Raw genomic sequence first — 10,378 nt, 5'->3', positions numbered from 1 at the left:
ACCTAATATAATTTTCCTTAAATTAATGAAATGAAAGGTCTACACAAACAGGAAGTTATTATTTACGAGTTTTTCTACTCTTCATTCTTATATGATATCATACACCATATATTTTTTTAATTTTTTTAATTTTTCTTAAACTAATTGAATTTTTTTACTTATTATATATACTATACATGATTTGGTAAGAGAAAAAAAGATAAAAATAAAAAATTATATGTGATGTGTAATATGAGGATGATGAGTAGGAGTTTTCATTATTTATTATTCGATGGTCGACTTATTGTAGATCAATCGGTCACGCACACACACATGCATGTGTATATAAGAGGCACGTATGTCATCATGTAGCTATGCAGAAAGATTGAGACTGCTATAGCTACAAAGCCATGGCTTCCCTAAGTACCCTGACTAATACCTAATACTATTTTCTCTGCTTATTCCTATGGGTCCTTTCTATCTTCCTACTTCGATCCTTTTTCGGAAAACCTACGAAGAAAGTCCACCTCCCTCCAAGCTAGCCCACCAGCCCTCCCACTCATCGGCCACCTACACCTCCTTGCAGGTTCTTCCATGTACAAATCCTTGCACAAACTCTCCCTCCAGCATGGCCCCCCTCTTCTGCCTCCGGCTTGGCCCTTATCGGACCATGCTAGTAGTTTCATCGGCCTCCGTCGCCACCGAAGTGTTTAAAGCCAATGACCTTGCTATTTCAAACCGCCCCGCTCTTGCTGTCGCAGATAAAGCACCTTATGCGGTTGCCGGATTCTTCAATGCTCCCTATGGCAAGTACTGGAGGTTCATGAAGATGGCCCAATAGGTTGTAGGGTAGTGAGAATTTTTTTTTTTTATATTTTAAAAATGAAAATTTAGTAAATTTATTTTAATTTCATTTTCTACATTATATTTTTATTTAAAAATTATTCCTATTGTTTTGCAAAATAAAATTACTAATTAAGATTTAATAGCACCTTCTCAATTAATAACAAACTTAATATTTGCTAAAAAAATATTAGTTTAGAAATGATTTTTATCAAATTTAGTTTTTCAAGAGGCACTTTAGACTCTTAATATGCATTTGGGAAAATAAAAAGGCCCTTACCTCTTCAAAAGATTACACGAAATTTTAATTTTATGAACACTTAAAAATTAGATTTTGTTATTTATAATTTTCATATTATATATTAAAATAATAATAACAAAAGATAAGTGTATTCTTAAAATTAAAATATGCAAAATAATTACTATATGGAGACACTTTTAAAATTAATAATAATGACATAAGATGTTTTTGATGTTCTTGATGTTCTGTCATTGAATTAATCATTTTGTTTTTCTAAGGGGCTTCCTTTTATTTTTTGTTTTTCTTTTAAAAAAAATCTACTTGGATTATTTTTGGGGTCCTTTAATTCTTTCACTAGGGCCTAAGTTGTAGAGTCGACCCTGAATTCAACATGTAATATCGTACTTTTTTAACCCTAGCCGTAAATATTTGACTTGTATCCTATTTAAATGAAGGGCAGTGCTAGCCGGCCAACGTTTATTATATATATATATATATATATATATTTTAAACATCTTTTAACCACTTTAATTATTAAAAAATAAAAAATATATAATTTTATTAATAATCACAGCTTTAGTTATTAAAAAAATAAAGAAAAAATAAAATACTTGAATGATAAATTTGAGAGGACTAAATATAATTTTCGTTAAATTAATGAAATGAAAGGTCTACACAAACAAGAAGATATTATTTATAAATTTTGCTATTCATCATCTCTACATATTACATATCATATTTTTTTTTTAGTTTTTTTTTTATTTTTCCTAAACTAATTGAATTTTAATACTTATCATCTATATACTACATATTTCATAAAAAAAAAAAAAAAAAAATTTATGTAATGTGTAATGTGAGGATGAAGAATAGAATTTTTCATTATTTATTATTCCATGACTGACTTACTGTAGATCAATTGATCACGCATGTGTATATAAGAGGCACGTATGCGGCCATCATGTAGCTATGCAGAAAGATCGAGACTGCTAGCTACAAAGCCATGGCTTCCCTGACTACCCTGACTAACACCCAATACTATTTTCTCTGCTTATTCTTATGTGCCTTTTCTATCTTCCTACTTCGATCCTTTTTCGGAAAACCCACCAAGAAAGTCCACCTCCCTCCAAGCCCACCAGCCCTCCCACTCATCGGCCACCTACACCTCCTTGCAGGTTCTTCCATGTACAAATCCTTGTACAAACTCTCCCTCCAACATGGCCCCCCCCTCTTCTGCCTCCGGCTTGGCCCTTATCGGACCATGCTAGTAGTTTCATCGGCCTCCGTCGCCACCGAAGTGTTTAAAGCCAACGACCTTGCTTTTTCAAACCGCCCCGCTATTGCTATCGAAGATAAAGCACTAATTTATGCGGGTGTCGGGTTCTTCAATGCTCCCTATGGCAAGTATTGGAGGTTCATGAAGAAGCTTTCCATGACACAATTGCTTGGTACTACGCAAATTGAACATTCACGCTCTATTCGACGCGAAGAACTTGTACAATTTTTGTGCAGACTGTTCGACAGTGCTGAGAGAAGAGAGCTGGTTGATCTGGGAACTGAGCTCATGAGATTTACGAACAATTCCACGTGCAAGATGGCGATGAGCGCGAAGGTTTCAGGTGATAGTAGTGAATCTGAGCAGATTAGGGCGTTGGTGAAGGAGTCTTTGCAGTTAGGGTCCAAGTTGTATTTAGGGGATGTCTTGGGGCCTTTCAAGAGGTTGAGTTTTTGGATGTATGGGAAGAAGGCTGCCGATGTTACCATGAGGTACGATGCGATTCTGGAAAGGTTATGGAAGGAGCACGACGAAAGCGGGAAGCGAGACAATGAGGATTTGATGGATATACTAATAAAGGTATATAAAGATGAGAAAGCTAAATTCAAGATGACCCGAAGCCATGTCAAGGCTTTCTTGCTTGTAAGTAGTTCTTTCAAATGTTAGAGTTCTATTTAGTGAACCTCTTGCCTATCAAGTTTGTTAAGATTGTATTTTATAGTTTAATTTAATTTAAACTTGGGTGTTAAGAGTTTCATTTTGAACAAGTAATGGATAAATCCTATCCTATTCCTTGATGGGAGGAATAGTTCAAGTCTAACTCTGTTAGAGACCGATCGACCCTAGTCTAGCCTATAAATAAAGGGTCTGTGTACACCATCATTATAGTAATCAAAAGGCATATGCTAGAAGATTCTCTTCCTACTCAAATATTTATTTCTCTTAAGTTTTCTTTTAGGCTCTTGCTCTTTCTTGAATCACCATGACATGAGGTATGCAATTTATTATTTTCTCTGCTGTCTATTCTTTATTTTTGATGTCCCATTCGTTATTATTAATGTTCATATATATACGGACAATTAAATTATTGGATCAGCTTCAATTAATATATATTTATTGATCATTGATATATATTTATTGATCATTAATGCTTTTCTTGTTTAGGATCTTTTCATTGCTGGCACTAGTACCACGGCAGATATCATGCAATGGACGATGTCGGAGCTCATCAACCGTCCTCAGATGTTCAAGAAGCTTAGAGATGAAATAGTTTCTGTAGTTGGCACTGGTACTAGACTGGTTGAGGAAATGGATGTCCCAAATCTCCCTTACTTGCAAGCAGTTGTGAAAGAAACACTAAGATTGTACCCACCAATTGCTGTGACAGCAAGAGAGTGCCGTGAAGATTGTAAGATAAAAGGCTACGACATATCCCAAAATACCATGTTGGCAATCAATCTGTACAGCATAATGCGAGACCCAGAAGTTTGGGACAATCCAAATGAGTTTTGACCAGAGAGGTTCTTGGTTTCTAATAATTCTAAGGTACTACATAAGCACCAAAATCATGAAAATGAACTTACAGGCCATCAAAGTTTGATTGATTTTGTTCCATTTGGGGCTGGAAGGAGTGGGTGCCCTAGCTCAACTTTAGCATACACCACAATAAATCAAACAATTGCGGCCATAGTTCAATGCTTTGATTGGAAGGTTGGAGGTGGAGGAGATGATCATGATCAGCCGCCGCCTAAGGTGGATATGGAAGTTGAGAATTCTGGCTTTGGTTTAACCAAGGCTCAATCACTTGTATGCCTTCCTATTGTTCACTTCAACCCCTTTGCTGCTAATTCAATGTAAATTCAAATATATGGACTAGAATAATTGCTCAAAGCATGCCCTACAAGGCTACAACAAGTTGAATGTACGTATAATATTTCTCCGGCCAACTTGCAGGATATATGTAATGTATTATTCCTGTAGGATAAGAAATAAACCATGGCCTTCACAAAAAAGCATGTGTTTTAATTTTGTTTGTTTGTTTTTAATAAACATGTTGCTTGTAATTTATATATATATGAGCACCAAAATGATCATTGGATGAATATTTTGAGTTAATTGCGCTCGCTCTTTCTATGTTCGAGTTCTCAAGTGTGTGTACGTGTGTGTATATATATATATATATATATTATATGTAGTGAGTATGTATTGATCATTAGATCAAAAACATAAGGAAAGCCCTACCCTAAAGCTTGAAGTTCTTTTTTTTTTTTTTTGTTCCAAACCACGAAAGTACTACCATATATAAAGCCTTTTTTTTTTTTTTTTTTTTTTATTATTATTATGGTTTACTGGCCTGAAATGCTTGTAGGAAAGAAAAAAATGATGACTTTAAAAAGCTCTCCAGTCTTTTTACTCAACCTTGAGCAATGTATTGTTTTTTTCAACACCTTGGCCATTTGAGTAAGGAAAATAAATATTTATGACGAATTATTTACGATAAAAACAAACTGATCATTTTATCAAGAAATAACAATAATTTTTATAGAAAATAACTGATCACAGATAAATAATTTTCATGTAGTGACTTTTTCATTCTTTTGTTGCACCTTAAAAACTATCACATGTTGCATGTGTGGTGCTTATTGGAATACATAAATATGTTTTTATTTTGATTTTCATTCTCATCAATAAATCCCATATATAGTTGTAGAAGGATGTATGCATAGATGATTAAATTCCAAATTAAATCATTTTTGCCGATGGTCTTTGGACCAAATGGCAGTACTAGCGCTGGTTTCTCAATGGGAGAGCCAGGGTTCAATCTACCTCCTCGTTATAAAAAAAAAAAAAATCATCATTGTTTCACTTGTGTGTGTGTATATATATATATACACATACATATATATATATATATATGTGGTACTATTTGTTTACATCAATGGTCTTATTCTTTGATATGCGTGCACATGTGAATGGCTTTTCAGGCTTGTTTAGGGCCGAACTCCGACTCTGAGTTAATATTTTGCTCCGATTCGGATTCTGATAGGAGGTCGGAGCTCAGAATGAAATCGGAGTCCCATTTTGAATGGAGGTCAGAGTTTCGAATTCTGATCCGAGCTTTGACTGTCTATTGAACTAAAAAAAATAAAAAATAAAATAATAATACTTAAATAAATAATGTGATCAATTTATTTTGTTAAATAAATTATATGCAAAAATAAACCATTAAGACTAATATGATCACCAAAGTCCAAGTCAAAATCTGTAAAAAAAAAAAATACTGAAAAGAAAAAATACAATAATTTAAAAACTAAATAACATGTATGATGTAACTATAAGTTATAACAATTCCATTTATAACGTAATAACAACATTGACATAAATATTAAATGCTCACGTCATTCAAATCTCAATGGTCTATTGATCTGTGATCATGCCTGAAATGAAGATAGAAAGTTGCAATCAATAAATGAAAAAAAGTTGATAAAAAAAATTGAAAACAGTAAAAGTAGAATTTCATTCTTGCCAAGAAAGGAGGTTCTCTCAACTCCATCCCAACTCTCAAGGGGCGTCCGTCTCAAACTCTTAGTCATTGGCAATTATGTTAGGGTTCACAATTAGATCTATAAAATCATAAAAAATAGAAGTTATAAATATTAAAAATAATTAAATAATCATTTAGAAACATATAAACTTATCCGATTCAAGCCTATAACTCTGGGTATCAACGCCAACGATATCTAGTCTAATGTGCGTTTCACTTATCCAATTCTGTGTGCAAACAAAGGCCTCCATGGTTGACGGTGACAATGAACTCCGATAAGCATCCAACACGCGACCTCTAGTGCTAAATGTCGACTCTGAGGCAACCGTAGTGACATGAATGGCTAGTACATCTCTGACTACACGAGAAATGATTTGATACTTGATGGAATTAACTTTCCACCAAGTTAATAGCTGAAATACATCATCAGGTGCATTGACAGCTTCTATAAAATATCGTTCAATCTCAGATGTACAATGCATAATATTCTTTGTTGACATGAGTTGAAAAAAATGAGTAAATACGAGATCCACATGAAAAAATAGTTAATTTTTTTTATAATAAATTACACTCTTTTTCAAAATGATTACATGACCTTTATACACTCCACAATTATATATAACATTACTCTTTGTGCTGTAATTTCCTCATGTGTAATTGCATAGTCCCAGGCATTTTGTAGTCTAGCTGTAAACATTTAACCAAAGACGGCTCAATACGTTGTAGAGTTTAGAGCAAAGATTTTAAGTGAGACTCTTTGTACTTTAAAAATGAAACTTTAGTAATTTATTTTAATTCTATTTTCTACATTATATTTTTATTTAAAAATTATTTCTATAGTTTTGCAAAATAAAATTACTAATTAAGATTTAATAGCACCTTTTCAATTAATAACAAACTTAATGTTTGTTAAAAAATATTTGTTTAGAAAAGATTTTATTAAATTTAGTTTTACAAGATGCACTTTAGACTATTTAGAAGCAATTATAACCATTATTGTCATTAAATTTCTATACATAACCTATGCATTTGGAAAAAAAGGCCCTTACCTCTTCAAAGGATTACACAAAATCCCAATTTTATGAATACTTGAAAATTCGATTTTGTTATTTATAATTTTCATATTATATATTAAAATAATAAATTAATAATAACAAAAGACAAGTGTATTCTTAGAACAAGAGTATGTGAAATAATTATTATGTGAAGATACTTTTAAAATTAATAATGACGTAAGATCTATTTGATGTTTTTGATGTTCTCTCATTGAATTAATCAATTTTTTTTCTAAATATTGGGGCTTTCTTTTGTTTTTTGTTTTTTGTTTTAAATCTACTTGGATTATTTTTGGGGGCCTTTAATTCTTTCACTAGCGCCTAAGTTTCAGAGTCGACCCTGCATTTAACTTGTAATATCGTACTTTTTTTTTACCCTAGCTATAAATATTTGACTTGTATCCTATTTAAATTAAGGGCAGTGCTAGCCGGCCAACGTTTATTAATATTAGTATAATTTTTTTTTCATTTTCTAAACATTTTTTAACAACTTTAATTATTAAAAAAAATATATATACAATTTTAATAATAATTACTTCTTTAATTATTAAATAAATAAATAAATAAAATACTTGAACGATAAATTTAAGCGGACCAAATATCATTTTCCTTAAATTAATCAAATGAAAGGTCTACACAAATGGAAAATTATTATTTATGAGTTTTACTATTTATCATTCCCACATATCACATATCAAATTTTTTTTTTTTAATTTTTTTAAATTAATTAAATTTTTCTACTTATCATTTATATACTACACACGTAAAATAAAAAAACAAATTATATATGGTGTGTAATTGTGGATAATGAGATGAATTTTTCATTATTTATTATTCCATGATTGACTTATTGTAGATCAATTTGTCACGCACACACACGTGCATGTGTATATAAGAGGCACGTATGTCATCATGTAGCTATGCAGAAAGATCGAGACTGCTAGCTACAAAGCCATGGCTTTCCCTGAGTTCCCTGACTAACACCCAATACTATTTTCTCTGCTTATTCCTATGGGTCATTTCTATCTTCCTACTTCGATCCGTTTTCGGAAAACCTACGAAGAAAGTCCACCTCCCTCCAAGCCCACCAGCCCTCCCACTCATCGGCCACCTACACCTCCTTGCAGGTTCTTCCATGTACAAATCCTTTCACAAACTCTCCCTCCAACATGTCCCCCTCTACGGCCTCCGGCTTGGCCCTTATCGGACCATGCTAGTAGTTTCATCGGCCTCCGTCGCCACCGAAGTGTTTAAAGCCAACGGCCTTGCTTTTGCAAACCGCCCCGCTCTTGCTGTCGCAGATGAAACACCTTATGCGGGTGCCGGATTCTTCAATGCTCCCTATGGCAAGTACTGGAGGTTCATGAAGAAGCTTTCCATGACACAATTGCTTAGTACTACGCAGATTGAACATTCACGCTCTATTCGACGCGAAGAACTTGTACTATTTTTGTGCAGACTGTTCGACAGTGCTCAGAGAAGTGAGCTGGTTGATCTGGGAACTGAGCTCTTGAGATTTACAAACAATATTTCCACGTGCAAGATGGCGCTGAGCTTGAAGGTTTCAGGTGATAGTAGTGAAGCTGAGCAGATTAGGGCGTTGGTGAAGGAGTCTTTTGCAGTTAGGGTCCAAGCTTTATTTAGGGGATGTCTTGGGGCCTTTCAAGAGGTTGAGTTTTTGGATGTATGGGAAGAAGGCTGTAGATGTTACCATGAGGTACGATGCGATTCTGGAAAGGTTATGGAAGGAGCACGAGGAAAGCGGGAAGCGAGACAATGAGGATTTCATGGTTATACTAATAAAGGTATATAAAGATGAGAAAGCTGAATTCAAGATGACCAGAACCCATATCAAGGCTTTCTTGCTTGTAAGTAGTTCTTTCAAATTGATATTGTACGTAGTTTTACATACATATTTTTGATGTCCCATTCGTTATTATTAATGTTCACACACACATATATATACACAGACAAATAAATTAATGGATCAGCTTCAATTGATATATAATATTTGAATAAATATAGATAGAAGTCACTATTGAGAACATCCATTTTGCACACATAATGTGGCATCATGTAGACTACACATCTCCCCAAGTGAGTGTTGGGAACAATTAACTAGAAGCAGCCACGCAGTGAGTGCAAAGTGTGCATTGCTATAGTGACTTCTCTCTAGCATTACTCATAATATTTATTGATCAATACTTTTCTTGTTTAGGATCTTTTCATTGCTGGCACTAGTACCTCGGCGGATATCCTGCAATGGACAATGTCGGAGCTCATCAATCGTCCTCAGATGTTCAAGAAGCTTAGAGATGAAATAGTTTCTGTCGTTGGCACTGGTACTAGACTGGTTGAGGAAATGGATGTCCCAAATCTCCCTTACTTGCAAGCAGTAGTCAAAGAAACACTAAGAATGTACCCACCAATTGTTGTGACAGCAAGAGAGTGCCGTGAAGATTGTAAGATAAAAGGCTACGACATATCCCAAAATACCATGTTGGCAATCAATCTGTACAGCATAATGCAAGACCTAGAAGTTTGGGACAATCCAAATGAGTTTCGACCAGAGAGGTTCTTGGTTTCTAATAATTCTAAGGTACTACATAAGCACCAAAATCATGAAAATGAACTCACAGGCCATCAAAGTTTGATTGATTTTGTTCCATCTGGGCTGGAAGGAGATCGGTGCCCTGTGTTGAACATGTCATCTCCAGCTCACAAATGATTCAGCAAGACTCCACCAAATCATCTCATCCACGGGAAGATTTGGAGTCACGTAGACTAGGCTGAGATTTTATTCTTGTAATTGGGTTGTAAGAATCTGATTGGTTGTATTGTAGTGCACTGAAATATTCTAACAAACTCTGTAAAGCATTCGGTTACAGCAGTGCACCAGCTGCTTGATATCATGCGCCTATGTACTTTGTTAAGGTTGCAATGTGTCTATAAATACTCTACTGTACATCCATAACATTTCAATGCAATTAGAATATTTTTCCAGAAAACTCTTTTCCTTCCTTTCTTTCAAAATCTATCATGGTATCAGAGATTGACTACGACTAGCGTCTATCCATGGCTGGCGAAAATCCTCCTCCCTCCTCTGATAAAGACCCACCCACTACCTTTTAGTTTCCAACTAATCTTTCTCATATTGTCTCTATCAAACTTGGATCTGATAACTACCTTCTCTGGAAAGCCCAGATTATTCCCTACCTCCATGGCCAAGAGCTGTATCAATTTATTGATGGTTATTTACCCCCACCACCTCCGATTCTACCAGCCCCCTCTCCCTCATCATCCATTTCTTCCTCAACCCAAACCAATCCTGCCTATCTTCACTAGTGTTGCACCGACCAATTCTTACTCAGTGCTCTTCTCTCTTCCCTTACAGAAACTGTTCTGGCTTAGGCTTTAACCTCTTGCACATCCAATAAACTCTG

At 34.4% G+C, this 10,378-nt stretch overlaps 2 pseudogenes; both read left to right on the top strand.

The window, feature by feature from the left end:
- The first annotated feature begins 2,063 nt into the window (after positions 1–2,063).
- Positions 2,064–4,267, top strand: LOC109001073 (annotated as a pseudogene).
- Positions 4,268–7,839: 3,572 nt separating this feature from the next.
- On the top strand, positions 7,840–9,663 carry LOC109001044 (annotated as a pseudogene).
- The last annotated feature ends 715 nt before the right edge of the window (positions 9,664–10,378 follow it).

This window comes from Juglans regia, chromosome 5 (assembly GCF_001411555.2).
Source record: "Juglans regia cultivar Chandler chromosome 5, Walnut 2.0, whole genome shotgun sequence".
Lineage (NCBI taxonomy): Eukaryota > Viridiplantae > Streptophyta > Magnoliopsida > Fagales > Juglandaceae > Juglans > Juglans regia.
Note: the sequence above shows the minus strand (reverse complement) of the source record. Positions and strands in the feature narration are given on the sequence as shown.